This window comes from Mustela lutreola, chromosome 13, assembly GCF_030435805.1.
Source record: "Mustela lutreola isolate mMusLut2 chromosome 13, mMusLut2.pri, whole genome shotgun sequence".
NCBI classification, from domain to species: domain Eukaryota; kingdom Metazoa; phylum Chordata; class Mammalia; order Carnivora; family Mustelidae; genus Mustela; species Mustela lutreola.
The window spans coordinates 9,151,635-9,165,026 of NC_081302.1; the positions used below are offsets into that span (position 1 = coordinate 9,151,635).

Consider the following 13,392-nt stretch of genomic DNA (forward strand, 5'->3'; position numbering starts at 1 on the left):
CTGTAGCGTCTGGGGAAAGACGCTGATTTAGATGATGCATGACCTGTTGAAGGGTCCACGCAGACATCTGTGTGGAACTGTCTGTGCAAATTCGTGAGAAGGCAGACAACAGACATGCTGCTGCTATAGTTGATGGAGGGGGGGATGGGAGCCAGGGGCAGGATGTGAGGAAACAGCAAGAAGCTTGGTGGCAGAGGTGAGTTACTAGCTGGACCGTCAACAAAAGGATGCAGGCAACTTTTCTATACTTTCATTTTGTTTTTGAGTATGAGTTATGAACTTTCCTCCCACAGCAGATCTGAAGTTATATGAGAATGTAGCAGAAAAAAGATGTCTATTCTCCAGGCAAAATGGGTGACCTTAAAAATAATCAGTTAATAAAGTTTAATTTCGAGCCCTCAAAAGTTTGGAATACCTCCGCAAACAGCAGTTTGGGACTAGATCAGTGAGCTTTTAAAGTTTATTGGATTTTTTTTTTTCTTGCATTTGGCTTATGGATTTGTTTTCCCTCCGATGTTCTTAAAATGTTTCGGGGGGTGCTCATATTAGTTACCCTAGCCCATGTGTTCTCAAAATCTGACCTCCCTCCGGCCTTGGGAACTTCCACTGTGCCGCCCAACTCCTCTTGTTCGATTCTTTCCTTTTTGTGTTGTATTTTTAGTCTCAAAGTTGTTTGCAGTGGGAAGCAAAGAAGCGGAAAGAATCGAGGAAGCTTCGCCTTCCTGAGACCCTGCTTCCTGGAGAACCCCACCCACTGTATTTCCCGCTCACTTCCCACTTTCCCAGCAGTCCCCTCCCCTGAACTGGGTAAGACCCGAGAACTTGGAGAGAAGTCCAGACAGCCTTCTGTCTGATTTTCCTCTTGCTCTCTTGCCTACGTGTCTACCCGTATTTCTGGTAATAATGTTCATAATGGAAATATAGGAAGTCTAGTCAAACCTACGTCCACACTGAAAATCCTAACCTTTCAACTGATGCAACGCTTAATCCTAAGAAACATTGATTTCTGGATCCTTTGCACAGCTTTGCATCCCTAAGGGAGAGTTAGCATCCATCTTGACTCTCCTCGGTTTCTTTCCAAGTATATTTTTATAAATGCCCTATTTAAGAAATTACTCCTCTGAAGCATATCCCAGACAGAACCACACTAATGTTTAAAGGATATATATTTGGTAAACAGCTGATTTTGAAAACAACTATTTAATTCCATTCCTTGTATCCTTAGGGCATCTTGCTGCTCTTTTGGTTAGAAAATTTTAACCACTTGGTACAATTCAACTTTGATCGAAATGAGTTTTCTACCGATGCAGAAAGAAACAGCTTTGTCACCATCGTTGAAAAGATAGATTCTGTTGGGAGAGACAAAGTGTGTCTTAGTGATCTTGCTTTCAGCGTGATATGAGAAACAGATTCAAATGCCGTGTAATCATCTGGTGCACAATTTATTACCTAGAAGCCAGGAGAGAAGCACGGCGCATTTATTCAGCTCTCGTTTCCACTCCTACTTAGAGTTTGTTGAAAATAGATTCACTTAATTTTGAGGAAATCACGTTGTTCTCCCAGACATTGGATTTATGTATGAAAAAATAAGCTTCTTTTCTTTCACTTGATACTTTACATTGTTCCCCTAAGAAGTCACTTTAACGAATTTGCTTCTAAAGAGCAGCACAGCGTAATTAGGCAATTGCCCTTGTGTCTTGAGTCCACCAGGGGAAAAGGTGATAGAATTGCACAATAGGCTCATTATAAGACAGTGCAAAATAAAAACCTGAACTCACCAGTTAAAGGAAAGACAGCCAAAACTGTGCTGTAAAATATTAATGCACGAAAGATGAAAGTGAAAATCTTTTCCGTAGAATGTCTTGGTTAGTCAGTTGGGATCAGTAGTAATTGGTTAATTGAAAGGATAAATTAATGAAAAAAGCAGTAAAACAGGGCAATTATTAAAAATGATACACATGTACCTTAAACATTTCACTTTATATTAATGCTCATTCACCAGTTACTTTGAGCCCCCATGGGGTTTCTTTGATTATGGTTGAACTGATTTGAGTTCTTGTAGAAATCACACCCATGATCTCTGATTTCTAATTTTGGTGTCTTTAAGTGGAGCAGAACTTGAAGGATGGAAGCAATCTGAGTGCAGGATCTTTCTTGATTTTCATGACATTTTCTTTTAATCTTTTATGGTACGAGAACACCCATATTCAACGGAATATTTTTAGCCATTTGCCTTTATCAAGTTTTTTCAAATCATTCAATCTATTTTTTCCCTCAGAAATAGCAACGCTTTGCAATTATGCTTGTGATTTCAAAAATAATTAAATCACATAATGAAAATAACAAGTACAACTTGTGTAAATGAGATTAGGGGCATGTGTGGGTAAGAGCAGACCACCACTGCAGGGCCAGTCTGTGAGGGCATCCTGGCCACCTCGGCAGCTTCCCTCACAGTCTTCAGAAAGCAGAAGAGATAAAAACAGAGTTGGTTCAGTTGAATTACTCCGATCTGTAGACATCAGTTAAAAAGAAGGAGAGACTTTTTTTTTATTTTTAAGAAAGCTTATTTTGGAATAATTTTGGATTTACAGAAGAGTCGTGAAGACACACAGGGATTTCGCACAGACCCGAACAACCAGTTTTCCCTTCTTAACATCTCATTACTGTGGTACATTTGTGACACTCAATGAACTGATATTGATACATTATTAATAATACGAGTCCCTATTTTGTTAGGATTTCATTAGTTTTTAAACTAATGTTCTTCTTCTGTCCTGGAATCCCATCCAGGATACCACATTACATTTACTAATCATGTCTCCTCAGGCTTCTCTACACTCTGACCATTTTGCAGACTTCCCTTGTTTTTGATGGTCTTCACAGTTTTGAGGAGCACTGATCACGTGTTTTGTAGAGCCCTCCTCAACTTGAGTTTGTCTGATGTTTTCCTCAGGTATAGCTTAGGATTATGGGTTTTGGGGAGGAAGTTTCCAATGAAGTAACCAAAAGTACCGCGTTCATCACACTGTATGAGATGTACTTAATACTATCAATTCGACTTGAATTCCATTGATACTGACCTTTTGCCCTTGGTCCAGGAGGTAGCCAGACTCCTCTGCTGCCTCTGTGTGGTTTCTATAGCCAACTGGTTTACTACACTGAAATGGGAATATGTGCAGGAAATTCTTCCCATCATGTTCTCTTCACGATAGAGTTCGACACTTTGGCCCCTCCATGAAGATTTTGTGAGTAGCTGAAAGAAACACACGTAACGTCATCCTGGCACTCCTACTAATTTTGGTTTTTCTGTCTTGTTTCACGTTTCTTGAGCATTAGGCTCTCACTGAATGAGACACAGGTCCGAGGCTGTCTTTGGCTGTGGTTTGGAAGGAAAATGGAGCGTCACAGTTGCACAATTGTGCTTCTGCAGTTGAATGCTTCAGGATTCCAAGCTCGAGATGAAATTTGCCATTCCTTAGTTCAGTTTTGCTTTATTCTGTGTTAGTATTCTATGGCAATTAAACATTTTTCCTGCTGCCCTTGCATGCATTTAACAAAAGTGTACTTGAGAACCACCTTGTAGCCTATCAGTGGATGACCAGGCCCATTAGGTATTGGTAAGTCCACCACCCTATTCACAGACGACACCTAAGATGGAAAGGAATTCTAATATGGTGTAGGGAGAATTTTTGTGCCACCAACCTAAGCTGCACACCACAACAGCTCATCTCTCATACTTCACAGAAGTTGTATAAAACCTGAGAAACAATCTTTTAATAAGGAATCAGACTCCTACACTATGTCAATCTATTGGAAACATTTTAATATAGAACACAAAGAGATCTCTAAAACTCAGAGACCATCTGTTGCCTTTGTGGGCCTGGAGATATCATGAGGATATGACACAGACTTCCTTTTACTAAAATTTCTGTGATGAGAATGTGAAAACTTTTCATTTCAGAATTGAAATTCACTTACCTTACTTAAGCAATAATGATTTCCTAACCCTTAAAAAATAACAGAAAGAGTGGTCCTGGAAGTTTAAACTCAGACCTACATTGTTAATAGGAAAATAAGGTTGACGCCCATTCTTTCAATATTTTCTCTTCTATAGCCCCAAAGAACTTTATTTTTCAACACTGTCTTGGCTGAATATGGAACTTATGCATCTGTCTCCCTCAAATCTGCATCAGAGTGACAGTTTCAGTGTAAGCTTGACTATAAGCAGCTGAACTAATAAATAGTTTACTTCCCATTCAGGCATTATTTTTCTGTTCCTAGGTTGTCTTGGTTCTCTGTCCATTGCTAGGATGTTCACATCCACCAATATCGTGATGTGGAACAACATTTGGGGACAAGCAGCATGGAACTGTGAAAACACCATTGGATGGGAAATCCGATAGCCTGTGCTTTTCAGGTCTCTCTGGCACTTCTAATACTACCACCTGGGCAATATCCTAACCTTTGACTTCCAGTTTCCTGTGGGTGGCTGGGGGTGTTGATGAGGAGACAATTATAGCTGCCTTGCCCCTGCCCTCAGCAAGGTCTTTTCAGGATCCAGTGCATGGTAATCATGCAAATAAAATGGATTACAAATCACAGAGGGCTGGACAGTCAAGGGAAAAGAAAGAGTGGATGTCTGCATAGGGGCAATGAAAAGTCTACAGAAATCCTTTCCACCTATACCAAAGCCTATAGCACAAAGCAGGGTGTGGTGAAGATTCCTGCTATTAAAAAAAGTGAATCGGAAGGACAGACAAACAGAGTGAATTTGTTGATACTGTCGAGGACATCTCCATGCCCATAGCTTAGATTACAAATGTACTTCAGCGGCATCAGAGTCCCTGAGAAGTGCAATTAGTTGTTTCACACAAGCCTGATGACAATGATCATGATGATTAGGAATGTACTGTACTAGATGAAAGCTGGATAACGTGATTTTTAGGATTCTTTCTGGTTTTGAAATTCTATGGATGGTCAATTTAAAATAATCAAACCAATTACTTGAATTAAAGTAATCCATAGACCGGTGGGGAGAGAAACAAATAAAAATGGATACCTTAATATACTTTGAATAATTAATAAGTAATCACATTTAAAAACTTCTACTTTCAAGATGGGAACAGGAACAAAGAGCTTCCTGTGTACCAGATGTGGCCCTAAGCACCACCCTAACTCATCAGTCCTCACCGTAGCCTTAGCAGGACAAGGGAACTGAGGCACAGAGGGAAAAATGACTGAGATCACATGGCTGGTTTTGGGGAGCCAGGACTTGGACAAAGACAGTCAAAATATAAATATGAAACAAAAAATATGTTGGGATGGGGGTGCCTGGTGGCTCAGTCAGTTAAGCAACTATATTCAGCTCAGGTCATGATCCCAGGGTCCTGGATAGAGCCCCCCATTGGGCTCCCTGCTCAGCAGGGAGCCTGCTTCTCCCTCTGCCTGCATCTCCTTCTCCCTCTGTTCTCTCTGCTCCTGCTCGGACGCTCTCACTCTCTCTTTAAAATAAATAAAAGTCTTTTTAAAAAAAGGTATGTTGGGACAATATCACTAATTGATTCAAGGAAAACAAATACATGTTTGAACAGTTAGGAAAACAGTGGAAACAAAAAGAGAGGGGTGGCTAGCACAGACTGACAGTCCACTACCAGTAGCTGTTCAACTACTCAAACACAAATAGAAAGTGCATTTGATCGTGTTAAGCAGATATGCTTTCTCATTGGCTCCAGCACTTTCGCTGTACTAGATTCTTCATAGATGAATGCCATCGGGTTTTGACTAAAGAAACCACTGGTGTTGTGAGTACATAAAAATTGCTATGTTCCATTTACTAATAATTTTTTTCTCGCGTTTGCGGATGTTAAGTGTTTATTTTATTTATTTATTTTTTTCAGATTTCAGGTTTCTACTTCTACATTCCTCTCCCTGAATACTCACGAGAAATTGCTGTACCTATGACAGGTTGCACGATTTCTCCCCTCTCTGTGCGCTCGATTTGTGTATTATTGTATCATATGACATTTTGAATCAAGTGCTGCTAGTACCAAGCTGCTATCAGCAGCTGATGCCAAAAATATTCATTATAACACTTCTCAGCATGCAAGTGAGAGCACTTCAGATCACAGAGACAGAATTTCCAGCCATTGTGCTTTTCTTTTTTGCATATTATAAGCAAAAAGAATGCAAAACAAAAGGAGGTTTATTAGAAAATAATGCCTTGGTAACATGTTGTAAAACACGCAATTCATGAATTTATGAATGTCGTGTGAGATTCAGCACTGTGTTAGCGACACCCCCTCAAAGGCCTTGTCCTCCTTCTTTTATCTGGTTCCAAATGCTTTTTTTCAAGGGGCATCTTTCTTGGGTGTTTGGTTTCCTTTGGGGCAAATTATTTACCCATCTGGAAGTAAGCAATACCCTCAGGAGAAAACCATGGAATGAGATGCGCACCTCCATTTGCCTTTGTATGGTCTCTTCATGCGACTAGGCCAGTCAGGGCGACTGCTGTCCTTGTGGTAGCAACCAGGGAGGTGGGAGGCATGGAAGGCTTTCCTCTCTAAAGGAGGACAATTAAAAAAACAAATTCAATATGTAAATTTTGTCATTTCCTAATATTCAGAGTCTGCATCCATCAGCAAATTTCTTATACATTAATTCATTTTACAAAGTGAACACCCAGACTGGGTAGCCAACTGACAAGATACCAAAAAATGTCACGGCAGAGAAGAGGGAGCCTTTCAGTAGCACCTTTGAACACCCAACCTCTAGCTGCACTGTCTTCTGGAGGAAGAAACATGGAGCTTGGGGCTGGGGATGGAAAAGTGGGATTGGCGGGACTGCAATTTGCAGACTCTTTCTCTGCTGCCTGATACACCGGAGGTTAATAACCGTGCCCCCATTCTTCTCTGACTCTGGAAAGACCAGAAGCAAAGGGCTGGAGCTGGGCAAATGTCATTTTCATCTCAGCCCAAGGATGCATACCAAGTGCCCTTGAAATCTGCGGTTCCTGCTCAAAGTGCTGTGACCTCAGTCTCCTGGAGAGGGGCAAAGTCACACTGGTCCACCAAAGAAATCAGGGCTATTGTTGTGGTCTACTGTGTTGCAAAAACATGCCAGAACCCCCCATTGGCTCTCCGAGTGGTCTTCCATTTTACCTGCTCCCTATTCATTGTCTCAGTTGACTCCCTATTTTTTTTTAATTTTTTCAATTTATTTATTTTCAGAAAAACAGTATTCATTATTTTTTCACCACACTCAGTGCTCCATGCAATCGTGCCCTCTATAATACCCACCACCTGGTACCCCAACCTCCCACCCCCCGCCACTTCAAACTCCTCAGACTCTGTATTTTTAAAAGTGTGTTCATATGAAGATGTTTCTTAACCTGCTGAGTCTCAAGCCATTGCTGTAGGTGCAGTGTTTTCTCCTGTCTGGTGTGTTTGGCTAGCTTTTGAGTTGGAAATCACAACGTCTTACCCAAGCTTTGAAGGAAAAGCTAAGAATTCAAGTTTGTTGAGTACTTAGCACGTGGTTGATGTTATAGTAAATACTCTTTATATGGAAGTCCAGAACAAGCTGATGTGTTAGTCTTTTAAAAAAATGATAATCTAATCTTATCTATGGAAGTGGTTTAGGATACTGATCTCACATTTTTCTGTGGCATTTGAAATTCTGGAAGATAATAATGTGAAAGATTTACCCTCAAGAAGAACAATACATTTGAATCTTCTGCTTTGAAAAGACATAGAGATTTCCATATTTATTTTGCTCTGGAGTATATATTAGGAAATGTTTGGCAGGTAAAATTTGACTTCTTTTAAACTCCATGAGTTGTTGTCAGTTTATTCAAATTCATGAAAAACAGACCTTTTATTAACAACACAGCCCCACAAAAGTTAGGATGCCATTAGTGGCCTATCATCAAGCCATTTTCCAAAACCTTATTGGCAAATTCCCGGCATGAAAAAAGACTTAAGACAGGGAAGGCTGGTTGAGGATTGACCACCGATTCCTGTTAACTGAACAGATGCCAGCCAGAGGGACAGGTTTGTATTGACTCTGCTCAGCTGGTCTCTGCAGCCGTTGGGTTTGGGTGACCTGGGGTCACAAGCAAGACTGGCTCTAAATCAAATAACTGGAGAGCCAGCTTTAACGTGCTGACTCATTGCAGTGACTCCCAAGCAGCTCTTTCAAGCACCTCCAAGCTGTGTACAGCAAAGGCTGAGTGGGCGAGCATGTGGGGTGGCCTGGGTCCTACACTGCCGGTTGTTGTGCTCGAAACCAGAGTGTGGGGGGACAGCTCAAGAACCCGTTCAGTCCTTCCAGGTACACTGTAGCCTCCAGCTTCTGAGCTCCATCTTTCTTGCCAGCCTCACTCTTAGGACCCCATTTTTTTTCACATTAGATTCGTGAAATTTTGGCCTCAGTTTTTCCAGTATAGCTTGATGTCACATGGAGTTCCTTACTTTGGTGGTTGATGGTTATCTGGTTCTAGAAAGTTTTGTCAATCTATCTATTTTAATTTGTATTTATGTATTTTAGTCAACAGATAACAGATTCTTGAGATGGCTGAGAAATAAGCTCCTCTAGGCTTCTCTTAGCACCACTGGGCAATCTTTTCTGCTTTTTTCTCCCCAACGTTCTGAGAGCATGCCAGCAAGTTCCTGTCTGTGTTCACTGAGAGCTCTGAGTATGGTTCCTCTGCTCTGAAGATAGGATCAAGCCCAGTGCATAAAATGCCCTGAAATGTGTAAATTCCAAAAGAAGAAAATGCTTAGTTTTAACTTTTAAATGATAGTTCACATAGGCATGAAGGAAATTCATAAGGTTATTTTGAGTTAGTGAGTCGGTAGTTTCAACAGTTTGCAGCTGAAAAGTTAGAGAGTCTGTATCAGTTACCCTTTTTAGCAAGAACATCTTTTTACTGCTTTTAGAATCATACCCTAGGAACCATGCAGCTTACTAAAAAATAATATTGCTCAATTTCCACCCTCTTTGTTTTGATTTTTAAAAATTTGTAAGTGCTTGCTTCAGCAGCACGTGTACTAACATTGGAACGATACAGAGAAGATTTGCATGGCCCCTCCATGAAGATGACGCATGAAATTTTTATGTGAAAGTGACACAAAATGAAAAAGAATGATGTCATTTTCTAAAATGATATTGGTTATATAACTTCTGTTTGATTTCAGCAACACTGTATGTTCCCCTAAGGGACAGTTGCAAACTGTGTGATTTGCATGGGTCCATTGAGCAGTTCTCACGGGCAGGGTGGCTCTCTGCTGCTGCCATGTCATCTCTGGGGCGCCTAGTCCGGGCAAGGTCTGGTGACAACTGTGGGGGCTAAAACAGTGATGTGATTTGAACGGAGGATAGGGAGGGACAAGGCAGTCAAACTGCTAGGGAAGGGTGACGTGGCCTTGGACCTCACTCAGGGTTGTACCCTTTTACTTACTCCGGACAGAAGTTCAAGGCTACAGCCAAGTCTTGCATATGCAGAGAAACAGGATGCCACAGTGAGGCTGGATTCAGGCACAATACTAGAATTTGATGGAAAAATTGGTAGTTGGCACCAGAACAAATTTGATCAGGTCCAGAGAACCAAAGGCGAGCTGTTCCTCTGAACTTCAGGGGTTGGGGACTCCTGCATCCCGAGTCTGGGATGTTGGCCGTGGCAGTTTTAGCACCGAGCAATGTGACTGACCTTGGCACTTACTGGTACCACCGTATGAGAAGAGGAAAATGCTGAAAGTTCAGAGTCGAGAGGAAAATGCTGAAAGTGACATACGTTTAAAAATGAGAGAAGACACCACCTGTTCAGATACAAGAAATGATAGAAACATATTTTACTCCATAAACTAGCACATAAACTAGTACTGTGCTATGAGGTGACTATTTAAAATTTATGAGAATAATACTTTTCTTCTGAGGGATTCGAAGTACTTTTGATTTTCTAAATGTTATTATGGAATAGTGAAAAAAAACCCAAGAAAGTAAATTATCTTGGTCTGGATTTAAAATTCTTACGAAGTTGTGGGGCGCCTGGGTGGCTCAGTGGGTTAAGCCGCTGCCTTTGGCTCAGGTCATGATCTCAGGGTCCTGGGATCGAGTCCCACATTGGGCTCTCTGCTCAGCAGGGAGCCTGCTTCCTCCTCTCTCTCTCTGCCTGCCTCTCTGCCTACTTGTGATCTCTCTCTGTCAAATAAATAAATAAAAAAAAATAAAATCTTTAAAATTCTTACGAAGTTGTATCAGTTTGAATTCAGCTTTGAACTTTGAATCAGTTTTCCTCTTAATTATTGAGACTGTGAGGATACATGGGGATAAGACTGTCCTAATTACAACAGATTGTTGCCTGAGTTTGCAACAGGCGATAGTTCGCAGGCTTACGTGAACACAGACCGCTTTCTCAGTCTTTCCTGATTGTGATTGAAGGAAATTAAAGAGGTAGATAAAATAAAATTATTGTTTCAAAGTGGTATGGATATAAAACAAATGTTGGGGTAACATCGAAGGGCCTTTGAATTTTTAGATTCACAGACAGATTCAACTTCAAAGACTACTTTATCCTTTGATGCCAATGTTTTTTTTTAATCACCCGTCCTCAAGAGATTTTAGCTCACTTGTGTAACTTCAAAAGATTCTCATTTATTCACTGATCAAACAATTATTGAGTGCCTACAGTGTGCCAGGCATTGTGCCTGATGCTTGACATAGAGGATGATGAAAGAGGAGCACCTGGGGGGATCCGTCAAGTAAGCGTCTGCCTTCTGCTCAGGTGGTCATCTCAGGGTCCTGGGATTGCACCTCCCCCCAGGGGGCTCCCTGCCTCCTCTGCTCCTCCCTCTGCTAGTGCTTTCTCTCTCTCTCTCAAATAAATAAAATCTTTAAAGAAAAAGATGATTAAAGAGAGTTTCTAGCATTCTCAAGTAGTGGAAAGACTGAGGAGAAAAGTGGAAGTCCAGCGACCCAAGGATTATTCTCCTAAAGATAAAATTTTTTAGGGGGCGCGTGGTTTAATGGAGAAGTAAAAGGACGAATATTTTATGAATAGTTTCAATAATTTTATCAGTTTCTCATCTTCAAAACTCTATTTGGTGTCTTTTTGTGTCATCTTGGCCATTTATATTAAAAGCAAAGGCTTTTAATTTTTAAAATTAAACATTCAGTATTAGCAATTTGATTAGACATTAGATTAAGATATTTTCTGATTATAGAGATATAAATTGTTATGTGATCTGCCCTAAAGTTCTCATCTGAAACCTAAATAAATACAAGTAAAAGATATTTGGGGAGGAGAAGAGAGAAAAAAAGGACATGGCATCAGTAGAAATGTTTTCACAAAGAATTACCAAACAATTTGTATGTCTACCTTTTAAATAGTTCCTGTGGAACAGATTTGTTCACTGTGATTATATCCCAAATAATGTCATAAACTAAGGTGGCTTGGAGATCTAGGCCCAGTGACATTTAGCTTCACCTGCTTAGTGTAATGCCAGGCAGAGCACATGCAAACATGCAGCAAATATATGCAACATTTTCAGAAAGGTCAGAACAAACCCAGAATATATTTATGCCAGGGACTTGGTAGCCTTGAATTACAAGGCTTCTTCCTAATTGCTATCACTATTCAAACTCAAATTTATGAATTGTTGTCAACTATGTGTCAGAGGTAGGAAAGACTGACTAGGAACAAAACATATGCCTTATACTCTCACCAGGCATGAAGGAAGGAAGAAAATGTTTGTCTTCTTTAGGAATGAATCCCAGGGGTAGTGTTCATAGCATGGCTTCTGTGGAATTACACAAAGTGCTTTAGGCATTTTATATTATTTAAATATTATCAATTTAAAATAACAAATACTAGGTTATAATCATAATCTTTTATTGTTAATTCTACAGTCTCTAACTCAATAGTAAAGTAATTAATTAATCAATAAAGATTTATTGAGCACTTTTTGTGGACCACAAATGAATAGGTTGATGGTTTAAAAAGTAAAAAATAAAAAAATTATATTAAAAAAAAAGTAAGGTAACACATAAGTTATGGCTTTCATTGATGCATTCATTTAGCAAATATCCAGTAGGCGTTTTTGTACAAGTGACCCGCTATAGGGAGCATTATGAGTGATACAGGGAAGTGACTGTACACAGTCTCTGACCACAGAAAATTGCCAGGTGAAATGCTCATGCAGAAAAACAAAACGTTTCAATGAAATATATGACTGTGGAATAGGCAGGTAATAAATCCTGTGCCTATTTCAGCCTTTAAAAGGAAAAGCGGGATTTTATGGAAAGGAGCAACTTGATCCATTTCTGTGTGATGGGGACACTTTGGGGAGCAGGGAATTTCTTTCAAGGAGTAGAGAGGAACAGCGGTGGGGAGAAGGGAATGGGCAGAGGTAGAGTTGGGAAGGAAATGCTCATTATGCATTCTTTTTTTTTTTTAATTTTTAATTTTTTATAAACATATATTTTTATCCCCAGGGGTACAGGTCTGTGAATCACCAGGTTTACACACTTCACAGCACTCATTATGCATTCAGAAGAGAGGACTAGACACATTTGGTTACAGCAGTCGGTGACTGTCTAGGATCCTTGGTCCTTTAAATTAAAGCATCCACGAGTGGGATTACTAAACTCCACCTCTAAGGTTGGAGCCTGCCCTGAAGAGTGAGACCAATTTTGCCCTCAGAGAATGTTCTCAGAATCTCTAACCCGTGCTTTGGAGACATAGTTTTTTTTTTTTTCTTTTTCTTTTTTTTTCCTTCTGCTCCTGCAGAATAGAGAAAAATTCTGGGCAAAGATGGTGCGATATTAATTCAGTAACTTTGCAAATTTTTCAGAAATCAAGTTTATTATTGATCTGATAAAAGTAGCAGTGAGCATTTTCCCCATCAATCATTAGCTCACTCTGCTTCTGGAAATACATGTATGTAAATCATTTGAGGATACTTTTCTAGACTTTTTATCATCTCCAGAAAAACACTTTCTGTGAATATGTTTCATATAGCACACACACACACAAATCTGGGAATTCTTTTTTTTTTTTTTTTTAAGATTTTATTTATTTATTTGACAGACAGCAATCACAAGCAGGCAGAGAGGCAGGCAGAGAGAGAGGAAGGGAAGCAGGCTCCCCGCCAAGCAGAGAGCCGGATGCAGGGCTTGATCCCAAGACCCTGGGATCATGACCTGAGCCGAAGGCAGAGGCTCTAACCCACTGAGCCACCCAGGCACCCCAAATATGGGAATTCTTAATGAAGTACTGAAACATCCCTTGAAGCAACATTCATTATCAAAAGAATTTTTCTAATCGGGGTACCAGGAACATGCATCAAATCACCAAAGGGACTATTACAGGGTTATGAATATTATCCTTTGCTCTAT

General features: G+C 40.2%; 1 protein-coding gene and 1 non-coding gene across 2 annotated transcripts in view; both read left to right on the top strand.

Annotated features, from left to right (window-relative positions):
• The window catches only part of FGF14 (fibroblast growth factor 14), a 609,423-nt gene that overhangs the window by 102,219 nt on the left and 493,812 nt on the right, over positions 1-13,392 (top strand). The window lies entirely within an intron of this gene.
• Positions 9,024-9,130, top strand: LOC131814200 (U6 spliceosomal RNA). The gene has a single exon (XR_009347199.1). It is a non-coding gene; the product is annotated as a U6 spliceosomal RNA (small nuclear RNA).